The 13,567-nt window shown below is 41.8% G+C and overlaps 1 pseudogene; it reads left to right on the top strand.

The window, feature by feature from the left end:
- The first annotated feature begins 12,071 nt into the window (after positions 1-12,071).
- LOC111140695 lies at positions 12,072-12,755 on the top strand (annotated as a pseudogene).
- The last annotated feature ends 812 nt before the right edge of the window (positions 12,756-13,567 follow it).

Raw genomic sequence — 13,567 nt, 5'->3', positions numbered from 1 at the left:
GCAAGACAAAGCAAATGGTCTCTCAGACTTTTGAAAAGTGTTCTATTACATGCATTTCTTAATGATATCTAGCTTTAATCTAAAACTAATACCCAAGGCCAACTCCACAGTGTGTTTTATGATTATTAAATGACACAACATTCCCTGTGTCTGGGAGAAGACATTTTTGCATGGGAGGCGGCCGGGATTGCTCGCTAAAAGGCTTGTTTTCTTTGTTTCAACGTTTTCCTCTCTAACTTCCTATCACTCCCTTCCTTTACAAAAAAAAAAAAACTATTTGTAGTAGCTGCTCTAGTTTCTGCCCTTAGAAATCTGCTCTATTTATTAACTACTCCTCCGGTGAAGAAATTCCACTGAAATTCCTTCAGGGCCTGGCTGCCTTTCAGCTTCTCTTTGCACATTCCTGCCTCTATGTATGTCACCATCTTAAATAGCTGAGCCTTCTGTGCTTTAATAAGGTCTCTCTATAATCTTTTTTTAAAGAACACAGACCTAGTTTTGCTAAGTTTCTGAATACCTTAGATTGTAAAGCCCCCATAATACTCTAATTAATTTCTGTTCTACCTCGTCTGCATCCTCGCTGGTCGGCTAATAACATAAGGACCAGAACTGACCTCATTACAATAACTTCTTACATCGTAATCGAAATGATTCCTCCAGGCTTGTATTTGAATTACATCCCCCCACCCTGCTCCCACTCACAACCCCCTAAAGGTGCCAAGTTAAAGATTTAGATGTGCATTCTTCATAGATTCCAATTTTCTGGTTTCCAAATTTGGAGTACTAAATATTTTAAAAGGCATATTTTTTTTCTTTGCTAAGTTCATGACATGTCCAAGCATAGCATTTCTCATAGAAGAAAACTAAATAACACAGAGCATGGTTCTGGATTACCGTCAGCTAGAATTTACCAAGAAAAAAGGAAGGAAGGAAGGAAGGAATGGATGGAGGGAGAGAGGGAGGGTGGAAGGAAGGAAGGGAGGGAGGAAGGGGAACAGAATGGAGGCAGGAAGAGAGGGAGGGAGGAAGGGAAGAAGGGAAGGAAGAAGGAAGGGAGGGAGGGAAGGAGAGAGGGAGAGAGGGAGAAAGGAAACTGCAAACATCCTATTGTCTTTTTTATGACAGGGGCTTCCTTGAAAAGAAGCTTCCAGAAGCTCTTAGAAAGAGCATCCCCCCCCCACGCCCTCTTAGGGTACAAGCAGTCAGCGAATATTTCACCCTGATTTTATCCAGATGGAGGCTTTCAAGGTGTGGTCCTATGAGAAAATCCCAGAACTCTTCACAAGTTCAGATTAGTGAAGCATTTCACGAATGCCTCTTCCGCTTTCCCCAGTCCTACCTCATTCCCCTTCTTTAGTTACCTCCAGACCCTTGGTTGTTAATTGTAGGAAAACCTGTATTGGAGCACAGCATTTACTGGCCGTTTCTGCTGCTTCCTGTTAGAGGCAAAACTTGTTGACACCCCTTCAGTCTCCTGCTCAAGTGGCCTTCTGACATCTCCCATCAAGCTCCGGGATGCTCTCCAGGCCATGGCGCTCTATGTCAGCTGCCTGCGTCACCATCTTAACTAGTAATACATCAAATGCTAACTTGGGGCTCAACAAGGCCCTGCTCTGGCCCCTTGTCCCAACTCTTTAAGTTTTCTCCCTCCTGGGGGTGAGATTTTCCTGTACCTGTGATTTTTAACTTATGGGTGTGCATAGGCATGAAGCTCACCATGGCTTGGGCAGCACTGTGCTTTTCTCACCGAATCATGTTCTGCAGTTTATATCCAGGGCAAACGGTATCTTAAATCACATCACACAAATGAAAACGGAATGTTAGGGAGAAAATTATTTAGACACTTTATTGCAGGTTAAGTTATATTTGAAGATCTCCTGACTTACACTGCTCAGAGGCTGCGACAGGTTTTGTCACAGACCATGAGTCCCCATCCCGTTGGAAACAAAGCCTCCTTCCCCGTGAGAAGCTCCAACTCTCCCAGTAAACCCAGTGGCATAGCTTCACCCCTACTCTGAAACCTACTCTCACCTGGGCTGGGCCACTTGCAGGCCTCCCCAACCAGGCTAACCAGAATCTTTCCCTCAGAAGGACACTCAGAAGCTGGATGGAGAAGAACCTCTCGATGTCATGTTGGATAAAGTGGAATGGGGCAGCCCTGGAGCTGGCAACTGCCATCTTCTCTGCCATGTGGAGATGGCCAAGCTGCAAAATGAGATCAAGCAGAGGCAAGAGTCAAGAAGTAAGCTCACAGTGCTTGCCTCTGAGACTTTGGAACCGAAAGTTCTATGAGCTACTGTGTTTTCTATGAGCTTCTTCGGTGGGCTCACTTCTGTGATACTTCGGTACCCTTAAAATCTGTGAGAACTCATGTATTATTTTATGCTTTAGATCATTTGCCTCAGGTTTCAGCCACTTGCAACCAAACATGTTCTAAATTCTATTCCACTGTGAATGGTGGAAATGTTTGGGAGGCTGCACTGTCCACAAAACTATTCCTAGAAACCCAAGCGGATGCAGCTCTCATCTAATTAAGGTGAACATGGAATAGGTTGAGTCCTAGCAGAGGCCCTGGAAATGTTTGTCACTAAAGTATTCAAAGCTTACAGGGAAGGGAGTTAGCCACAAGATCAGCCACTGCATAAAACAGCTGATGCAAAAAACAACAATGAGGAGCAGGAGCTATAGTGTTGCAAAGAAAAATAGCATAGAGCTGCTAAGCAGAAAAGATGAAGATAAAAAACAATTGATGGGTTCAACCTGTAATAATAATAGGAATAGCACACATACCTTATAGAATTATTGCAAAGACTCAATGAGTCTGTAAAAAGAGCTTTGAACAACGCCCGATACATGGTAAATGTCATCAAAGTGCTAGCCATTACTGTTATCATCCCAGCTGGGCTGGAAATACTGGAGAACTACTTGGCCAAGAGGTAAGAGAGCAGACTGTCTCTTAACCCCAGAGAGCACCAGCTACACCTTTTCAGGGCTGCATCCCTCCTGCCCCAGGACGCACCACATAACCCCACCCTATCTCAGTACTTACTTCTGAAAATTTTTTCCATTTTCTAGCAGCAGTACTTTTGTGTTAAACGGAAATCTGAAATGTATTCCCCCCACCAGGTGAAAAATGGTAAATATTCCTTTATTCTCCTTTGCCTCTGATTTATTTCCAGGCTGTGTTTGGTTCTTCGGTTGATTCTTTTATTCCTTCATTGGTTTTATAGCCTCGAGAGAACCAGATTACCCGAGATAACTATTGCAAATGTACTTTCGTTTTTTAAAAGTAGCTTATGGTACATTCTTGGGAAATTCTTTAAACAAACACAAATTGCAAGACAATGCTGAAATGTGCACCAAAAAATGGCATATGATGTATTAAGAATGTGTTATTTTTGGGGCGCCTGGGTGGCTCAGTGGTTAAAAGCCTCTGCCTTCGGCTCAGGTCATGATCCCAGGGTCCTGGGATCGAGTCCTGCATCGGGCCTTCTGCTCAGCAGGGAGCCTGCCTCCTCCTCCTGTCTCTCTCTGCCTGCCTCTCTGCCTACTTTTGATCTGTCAAATAAATAAAAAAAAAAAAATCTTAAAAAAAAAAAGAATGTGTTATTTTTATTATGAATTTCAGTTAGAATATATGTTAAGTTAATTTGAGTTCAGTATTTGCAGTACCCTTAATTTACTTCTATAACCTTGTGGAAGGTAAAATTCTAACATGGGCCCCAAGACATAACCCCTGGTATACCCACTCTATACGATCTCTTACTCTTGAGTGGGAAGGGCCTGTGATTATGATAGGATAGTACTTTCATAATTAGGTTAAATTATGTGGCGAAGGTGAAAGGATTTTGTAGGTGTGAACCAGGACCTTATTCAGTCAACTTCAAGCTAACCAAAGGGTTAGTTTGGGTGGGCCTGACCTAATCAGGTGTCTCTAAAAGAGACACAAAGCAGCAACTGCTACTCTCCACTGGCCTTGAAGAAGTTAGCTGATATGCTGTGAGAGGGTCACATAGAAGTGGCCTCTGGTAGCTAAAAGTGACTCCTAGTCAATAAAAAAAAAACAGGAAAATGTGGGTCAGTCCCAAAATCTCAGAAAGACTGAATTTTAGCAAAGTAATCAAACAAACAACAACAAAACAACAACAACAAAAATTGATCTTGAAAAGAACCCTGAGCCTCAGAAGAGATCACAGCCTTAGCCAATTCTTTAATATCAGCCTTGAGACACCCTGAGCCAAGGACCCAGCTAATCCATACCTGGATTCCTGAGCCACAGCAAACATGGATAAAAGAATTATTCTCAACCACCAAGTTGGTACTAATGTGTTACTCAGCAGGAGAAAACTAATACAAACTGTATGGAAAAGAGTATGTGCTAAATGTTGGAGGATGCCCACCTAGTAGTTGAGGTATTCTCAGAGACTTCCCCGAAGCCGATAGAGTATCTTCAGAAAAAAGCCACTGGAGGCATAAAACGCTTGGCAAGGGCAGCACTGGGAGAAGGAAGCCTGAGTAATAAATACCAGTGTCAGGGCACCTGGGTGGCTCAGTGGGTTAAGCCTCTGCCTTCAGCTCAGGTCATGATCCCATAATCCTGGGATCAAGCCCTGCATCGTGCTCCCTGTTCCCTGGGGGAGACTGCTTCCCCCTCTCCTCCCTGCTTGTGCTTTCTCTTGCTACCTCTCTCTCCCAAATAAATAAATAAATCTTTTAAAGAAATAAAAAGTTAAAATAAATAAGTAAATAGTTGTGCCTATAGCTGAGGGAGAGATCAGTAGCTAAGAACTTTGTAGTGCTATCAACGTGCTTCTGTGAACACGTTGGTGGGGAAAGAAGGATATAAAACATGAAAGAAGGCTATCAGATTATAAACAACATTTGTTTTTGGTTCTTATTATTAAAATAATATATACTCCTTGATGGAAATTTAGAAATGTAAAGTGAAGAAGTATAAAAGAAAATACATGCTTCGCACATAGTTGAAAGCACACACAGTTTGTGTCTTGCTTTCTTTATTTAACCCGATCGGTCTGTGTTCTCCTGGTTCCTGTCATGGGCGTCATTTGTAAAGGTAGCATATTATTCCTCATGCTGTGCACTGGGATTTACCCAACCATTTCCCTATGGTTGGGAGTTGAAGCTGTCTTTCACTTAAAAATATTTATTCTGAACTTGGGAAAAGTCTTTGAGCATCAGAATCTATAGGAAATAGTATTCATTTACCGAACTTCTTGCTCTAGACGACAGTCCCCACTTTAAAATAGTCGAAAATCAGGGGCACCTGGGTGGCTCAGTGGGTTAAGCCTCTGCCTTCGGCTCGGGTCATGGTCCCAGGGTCCTGGGATCGAGCCCCGTGTCGGGCTCTCTGCTCAGCGGTGAGCCTGCTTCCTCCTCTCTCTGCCTGCCTCTCTGCCTACTTGTGATCTCTCTCTCTGTCAAATAAAAAATAAATAAATAAATAAAATAAAATAGTCGAAAATCAATCTCGTTTGGGTATCCTGCTATGTAAAATCCTATCTTATCCTTAGAGTTTCCTCTGTCCTCGGGTATCCTTTTTGCTCAAACATGCTCTGGCTTGATCCAGATTACTTATTCTCGTTGCAATTTCCTCCCCTGGGAAATCTGTTCCTTCCTGCCCTCTCTCCCTCTGTCTCCTTTGTAAACATTAAGGTATGATATGAGATTTGTTCTAAGTAATGTTTAGTAAAAAGCATCTTCCATTTCTGAGGAAGCCCTATTGTTGCTATCCCTAATAATTCATTCCTTGTGCGCATGCAAACTAAGCCCTTCAAGCCTCCAGGCGATCCTCCCGTTTCCCACTGTATGACTTTCATTTATCATGTTTTTCTTGCGATCTCTTAGCCTCTGTCTGTGTTGTCATATGTCTCCACTCAGTGCAGAGAAGCCACAGGAACCCATGGCTAGTGGCTTGGTCTTGAAGACAGACCTTGGGTTCTGGCTCCCCAGTGATCTTTGATGGGTGACTGGTACCCCAAATGGGAGAGGGGGAGTTGTAAGGGAGATGCCCTGTATCATGTCTTTGGGAGGTAGTGTAACATGGGCCTTAGAGTCCATCAGACTCAAGATGAGGTGTCTAGGGGTGAGGTCTGGGTAGCAATACTTTCGAAAGCTCTCAGGTGATAGTAATGAGCAGTCCAGATTGAGAACCTCACACCAGCTCTTCTGCTGTGGGAATTGACAAGGGATGAGGGCCTCTCTTACAAGTAGCTGCTTCTGAGATCCTCTGTCTGCTGGCTCTCACCCCTTTTCTGGCTGAACTTACCTCAAAATCCTCTGACTCCATCAGAGGGTAACCTTGTGAGCCCTTCAAAGGACTGTAAGTGCTTCCCCCTTGCCCTGCTCTGAGGACCCACTCCTGCTGACCCTCCTCACCCCTCCTCAGCTCTCACCACCAACATTTCACCCCCCTTGCTGTTAGGAATCCCCCAACCAGCAATAACCCAAAGACTCCAGCCTAACTCATCTTTTTTTAACTCATCTGTGAGAAATCTGACTTCAGCGGGTTTTTCTTTTTTCTTTCTTAATTCTTTTTGTTTTTTTAATGAAAAATTTTGAGATAATTTTAGATTCACATGCAATTGTAAAAACTAATACAGAGAGATCTTATGTGCCCTTTACCCAGTTCTCCCCAATGGTGACATCTTGTAAATCTATAGTAGAATCTCACACCAGGATATTGACAGTAATAATAGTAAAGATAGACATTTTCATCAGCACAAGTTGCAATGCTAATCTGTTCCCTGTATATATAATCTTATCACTTTGAGAATGTTGTATAAATGGAATCATGTAGTAGTTTACATTTGAGGCTTATCACTTGGCAGAATTCTCTGGAGAGTCACCTAGGTTGTTGCATATCTCATGTATCAAGAGCTTGTTTGCTTTGTATTGCTAAGTATAGACCTGTATAGACCGGTATAGACCTGTGTGTGCCATTTGGTTAACCATTCACCTGTTGAAATTCTAAGTTGTTTGTAGTTTTCTACTATTATGAATAAAACACCTTTGAGCATTCATGGACAGGTGTTCGCATGAACATAAGTTTTCATTTCTCTAGGATAAATGCCCAAGAGGACAATTACTGGGTTCTACAGTAGACACATGTTTAGTTTTATAAGAAATTGCATTGCTTCATGGTCTCTTCTCTGAATGTCAGAGATTGTTGCCTGAATTCCAGATGACAGAAAAAAGGACAAGCAGAAGGGCAAAAAGGATCCTCGCGGTTATGGGACTTCCTTTATGCAGTCTTCCCAGGAGTTAAAGACAATCCTTGTACTGGGTCTTGCAGCAAACAGTTATCTGACAATGCCTAGCTGCAAAAGAGCCTGAAAAAGCTTATCTCATTTAAGTACACTGCCACTCTAAGTAAAACGGCAGTAACAATCAAAATCTTCAAGACTTAGAACAACAAAGGCTTATTTTCCTCTCCCATGACATAACCAGTCTGGATTGTTAGGGCTCTGATCCATGGTATTTTCACTCTGGAACCCAAAACCACTACCAGAAACATTTCCAGTCATCATACTAGAGAGAGAGAGAGAGAGCATGAGTCTTACTCTAGTTCTTAAAATTTACATTTTATTGGCCAAAGCAAGTCACATAGTGAATCTACCTACAAAGGGACAGAAAAAGTGCAATTTTATCATTTATCAAAAGGAGAGGGACGCCAGGGTGGCCCTGTGGGTTAAGCATCAGCTTGGGTCATGATCTCAGGATTGTAAGATTGAGCCATGAGTCTGGCTCCACACTGGAGCAGGCATGGAGCCTGCTTAAGATTCTCTCTCTCCTTCTCCCTCTGCTCCTCCCTTCCCCCTACTAGAAAACAAAACAAAACAAAACAAAAAAAACACAACAACAACAAAAACAAAAGGAGGAGAAGTGGAAATATTTCATAATTATGAATAATCACACCAGAGTTGGGAAGGAAGGGGAACGTGGATTTTGGAAGTAGTCTCTGCCACAATTTCAATCTTCTATGTGTTTAAAATCTGGTTTTGTAAACTGTTTATTTATAAACTGCTCTTGCTCTAGCTCTTGTATATTAATGATCCTAGAGTTCCAATTATCATTAACTAAATACGCCATGCTACTTCATTACTTAGTGCATATATGAATGGAGCATGTTATCCATGGAATGTCCTTCCACCTTTTAATGTCAATGTTCTCAAAACTCCACTCAGATTTCCTTAAGCCCCATTTCCTATGCCACAACACCTTACCTGTGCTTACCCATTAGGATAAGGTACAGCTGTCACAATTCCATAGAACCAACCTAATATGGCAGCTCTGTTCCACAAAATCCTTGGGGATCTGGGTCCTTCTACTTCGTGCTATGTTACTCTTTGCATGCCACCTCATGTCACTTTGGCTGCAGGCATTCCAACCATCATGTCTTTACTCCAACCAATAGAAAGGATGAGAGGTCAAAGAATGAGACATACAACTCCCCTCCAAAGATCTTTCTCATTAGTTGCAAATGCTATTTCCCCTTAGATCTTGTTAACCAGTACTTAGTCACAGACCTATAACATGCTGCATAAGAGTCTGGGGAAATGTAGTCTTCTTCTGGTCAAGAGTGTTTTTGAGTCAAGATTGAGACTCTATTACTAATGAAGAAAAGATAATAGTGAGAGAGATTGAGGGATAAATAGGAGCCTGTGCCGCAAAGATGATTACACCAGTCCATTTTTTCATCTTCCCTTTCTGTCTTCATTCAATTGATACTTAACTGTTGAGTTCCTACTGTCTAGCTGTAAGCAAAAAAGGCATGGTTCCTACACTTCTGAAGCTCTCAAATATCAAATAAATGACCTCCCAGATGAACCAATGATTACAAATTTTGATTAGCACAATAAAGGAAAATTTTGCTAGGAGAGAGATTAATGGGGATAGAGGCTAATTTAGATGGAAAGAGGGATTGGGGAAAGTCTTTTGAGGGCTGTGGGGAGAAGTATAGCCAGGAGAAGCTGGCACTAAATCAGGGGCAAGGGGACCATGCCAGAAAAAGGTGAAATATCTGCAAAAGACCCTAAGGAAAGAAGGGCCTCAGTGTCTTTGGAAACCAGTAGAAAGGCCTATGTGCTTAGAACCCAGTGGCAGACAAGAGAGGTGTGAGATGCAGCTGGAAATGTCAGCAGGAGCCAGAGCCCAGGACTTTGCAGGTCATACTAAGGATTTTGGGTTTTGTTCCAAATGCATTAGGAAAGCATTGGAAGATTTCAGGAAGAAAGAATGACATGATTACCAAATACCAAGCAAGTAAGGAAGTTAAGAGATAGTGCTTTTTTTTTTTTCCTTTTTCATGGGTAACATTTTCCCATACATTCTACTGCTATTTTTATCATTCTTTGTATAATCATCTTTTAAGACATTTTTCCTTCTCCTACCCAGATTCATGCAATAGTATTTGCATTCTTCTGAATTGGCCTTGTTAAAATTCAACATTGGTTTATTTTTATTCTTTCTTAGGTCCCTATTTTTCATTTGCCTATGATGCAGAAAAAGACGGAGTGATTCATTCAAGAAAAAGAAATGGTTATTTAATGTACCACAATTTAAGACTGATGCCCACTCTTCCTTCTTATGCAACTATTATCAGGCCTATTTTGTGATGACACAAACTACAAATTTCTAGATTCATCATTGACCTCCCAGTCCCAAAGATGAGATGAAAAGAACAACACAGTGAGATTCTTGTGGCTACTTTTTCCAGGCTTTAGCCCTGCTGTGGTTACTATGTCCTGATTTGGATTTTGGCCCTTGACTTGACTCCTGGTGATGACATACCTGGCCTGATCATTTCTGTGACCTCATTAGACTTCTGTCCCCAGCCTTTCTCTACGGGTCTAGGCCAGAGCCCTGATGCTGGCCTGAGGATCTCTGCTTCAAGCCTTGAGTCTTCACCTTTGTGATATGTTTTTTTATATTTTTTGTATCTTTATATTTCCATGTAGCCATCATGAGCCTAGACAAATCAGGAAAATTTTGCTGAAAGAGTAATTAATGGGGATGGAGGCTAATTTAGGAGGAAGGATGGATCAGGGAAAGCCTTTGGAGGGTTGGAGGGAGAAGTGTGGCTGAGTACCCCCTTCAGTGAGCTGGAGGAAATTATAGCTCACTTCTTGTACCAGCACTGAGCTAGGTACTGGGATTCAAGAATACTTTGTTGGAGAGCATCACAGAAGGATTCACATAAAGACAGATCTTTAGCTGAGATTGAAGCATCAACAAAGGTAACCAGGTGCAAACAATGCAGATACAAGTGTGTCGATAAACATGCATAGCCTGTTGTAGAGTCGTGACATGTGAGGGCTAATGTAGGGGGTCAGGGTGCAAGAAGCAGAGCCTTGAGATGAGACACTGGAGAGTTGAACAGCGCCTTGACATGGAGGGCCTTGCATCCTGTAGGTGATGGAGAGCAATTAAAATACTTTAAGCAGGAAACTGAAATGAGAATATCTGCATGTCAGAATGAACTTTCTGGAAGTAATGTATAAGAAAGATTTGAGGGTGTGAGCCTGGAAGCAGAGAGGGCAGTTTCTGAAGTAGTTTACTTAAGGGTTGGTGAAAAACTGGACTTGAGTAATGAGGTTAAGATTCAAGTTATTGAGAAAGACACAGCCAGGAAGGCAGAATGGACACACCTTGAGGAATAATTGGATAAGGGGTGTGAGTAACAGTCAGGGCTAAAGATGCATGCTTAGCTGGGAGTTGGTGCCATTGAATGATGCTAACCACCATATTAAGCAATAAAAGGAGAAGAGCAAGTTTGGTAGGAAAGATGATGAGTTCATTTTCAAACATATTGAGTCAACAAATATGAATGGGCAGAAAAAAGTTGACTTTAGATCTAACCATTCTTATTTCTTTTTTTTTTTTTCTGGATATAAAGGCTAAGAGTAAAGGAGATTAGCAAAAAAAAGATCAGTAAAAGAAGAACTAAGATATAAGAGCAAGCAATCATACTGCTCTAAATCTCATGGCTGGCCATTCATTTCATGAATACTCACAGAACATGTACAATTTGCAAGATAGCATTCTATAGAAATAACATAGGTCACTAAGCTATACATATAAAACATAAGCTTAAAATGTCATAGAAATATAATACTAACATTCAGTTAGTTATGATACAGGGCTACAAAATTGCCAAAAACAAATGCAAAAGTGGTAACTGCCCTTATTATTGACTGCTTATAAGATTTAGCAGCCATTAAAAATAAAAAGATCTAATAGTCATAATCTTACCTAAATGATTAAATAGTTCACTCATGTTGTTTCCTGGTATGACACAATATGAAATAAATAACATCTAAAAAGCATTCCTGCCAAAAAATTTTGATTTGAATTTAGTCAAGCTTTTATACCTAACTTCCAGATTATGAAATAATGTAAGAAGTTTAGGAATAAGTCCAGCAGCACCAAGAGGAAAAAAAATTAGAAAAAATCTAGAATGTGGAAAATTCTAGGAGACAACTTTGGGCCCTCAAAAAGTCGATGTCATAGAGGGAAAAAAAAAAAAATCCTGGAATTGTTCCAGATTAAGAGAAGCTTAAAAAAAAAAGAAAGGAAGAGAAAAGAAAAGAAAAGACATAATAATCAAAAAATGATTTAACATTGATTGCATTACTTTGAAGAAATCACTATAAAAAACATTTTGGAGACAAGTGAGGAAACATTACTAGGAACTGGAGTATTAGATGATATTAGGAAGATATTATTACTTCCCCTAAGTGATAATGGTGTTGAGGTTGATAGAGAATACTTACTTTTAGAAGAAAAATGTCAATGAAATTTAAAGGCTATGTTATTCAGAATCAAGGAAACAGACCTCACCACCCCAGAGACTGCATCCTTCCTGCAAACAAAGGCCCCCTTGCTCTCATGGGTCTGCACTACCACCACTTCACCATGGATGAAGATATGTTGCACTCAGGGTCAACAACAGCCCCCATACGTGCAAGGCCGACTTTGCCGATCACAACACCCCCTAGGCAGCCTTCCCCTCTATCATGGGGCAAACCTGGCCCCAGGACGTTATGGTAGGCATGGGCCAGAAGGACTCCCACATGGGCAACGAGACCCAGAGCAAGAGGGGCATCCTGACCCTGAAGTACCCCATCAAACATGACATGGAAAAGATCCACACCTCCTACAACAAGCTGCGTGCAGCCTCTGAGGAACCCCGCATGCTGCTGAGTGGCTACAGGTTCACCACCATCACTGCTGAGCAGAAAATCATGTGTGACATCAAGAAGAAGCTGTGTTATGTCACCCAGGACTTTGAGCAGGATATGGCCACCACAGCCTCCAGCTCCTCCCTGGAGAAGCTGTGAGCTGACAGATGGGCAGGCCATCACCATCGGTTCTGCTGCCCCGAGTTCCTCTTCCAGTCTTCCTTCCTGGACATGGAATCCTGTGGCATCCTCAAAATACCTTCAACTCCAACATGAAGTGTGACGTTGACAACCACAAGGACCTCAAAATCAACATGGGGCTATCAGGGGGCACCACCGTGTCCCCCGGCATTGCTGATGAGATGCAAGAGACCACCGCCCTGTCGCCCGACACCATGAAGATCAAGATAATCGCACGGCCTGAGTACAAGTACCCTGTGTGGATTGGTGGCTCCATCCTGGCCTCGCTGTCCACCTTCCAGCAGATGCGACTCAGGAAGCAAACAGGAGTACGACGAGTCCCACCCCTCCATCATCCACTGCAGGTATTTCTAGGTGGACTCATTGCCTTACACCCTTACACCCTTACACAAAACTTAACTTGTGCAGAAAACGAGATGAGATTGACATGGCTTTCTTTGTTCATTTGCTTATTTTAATTTGTTTTGTTTTGGTTTTGATTTTGGATTGGGGGGACATGTTTGTTTTGTTTTTTGGCATTTGACTCGGGATTTAAAAGCTGGAACAGTAAAGGTGACAGCAGTTGGTTGGAGCAAGTATCCCTAAAGTTCTACAATGTGGCAGAGGACTGATTGTACATTGCTTTTTTTAATAGTCTTTCCAAATATCATGAGATGCATTGTTACAGGAAGTCCCTTGCCTTCCCAAAAGCAGCCCCATTTCTCCATGAAGAGAAGGGCCAGTCCTCCCCAGAGTCTACACAGGAGAGGGTGATGGCATTGCTTTTGTGTAAATTACGTAGTCCAATTTTTTTAATCTTCGCCTTAACACTTGTTCTTTTTGTTTTATTTTGAATGGTCTGCCATCACAGTCCTCTCTATCTCCCCAACTTAAGGTGTCTGATGAAGGCTTTTGGTCTCCCTGGGAGGGAAGTTGAGGCATGGAGGCAGCTGGGGCTTACCTGTGCACTGACTTGAATCCAGTTCAATAAAGTGCCCACCTTAAAGGAAAGAAAAGAAAGAGGAAAGGAAGGAAGAAAAGAGAGAAAGAAAGAAAGAAAGAAAGAAGAAAGAAAGAAAGAAAGAAAGAAAACGAACTTACAAGAAAGAGTTCAAAAAAAGGAATTCAATACAGGGGACTGGTTAAAAAGGTGTCGGCAGAGTTGGAAGGGCAAACAAGATAAAAAA

This window comes from Enhydra lutris, unplaced genomic scaffold (genome assembly GCF_002288905.1).
Source record: "Enhydra lutris kenyoni isolate GAN:26980312 unplaced genomic scaffold, ASM228890v2 scaffoldscaffold1, whole genome shotgun sequence".
Classification (NCBI taxonomy): domain Eukaryota; kingdom Metazoa; phylum Chordata; class Mammalia; order Carnivora; family Mustelidae; genus Enhydra; species Enhydra lutris.
Note: the sequence above shows the minus strand (reverse complement) of the source record. Positions and strands in the feature narration are given on the sequence as shown.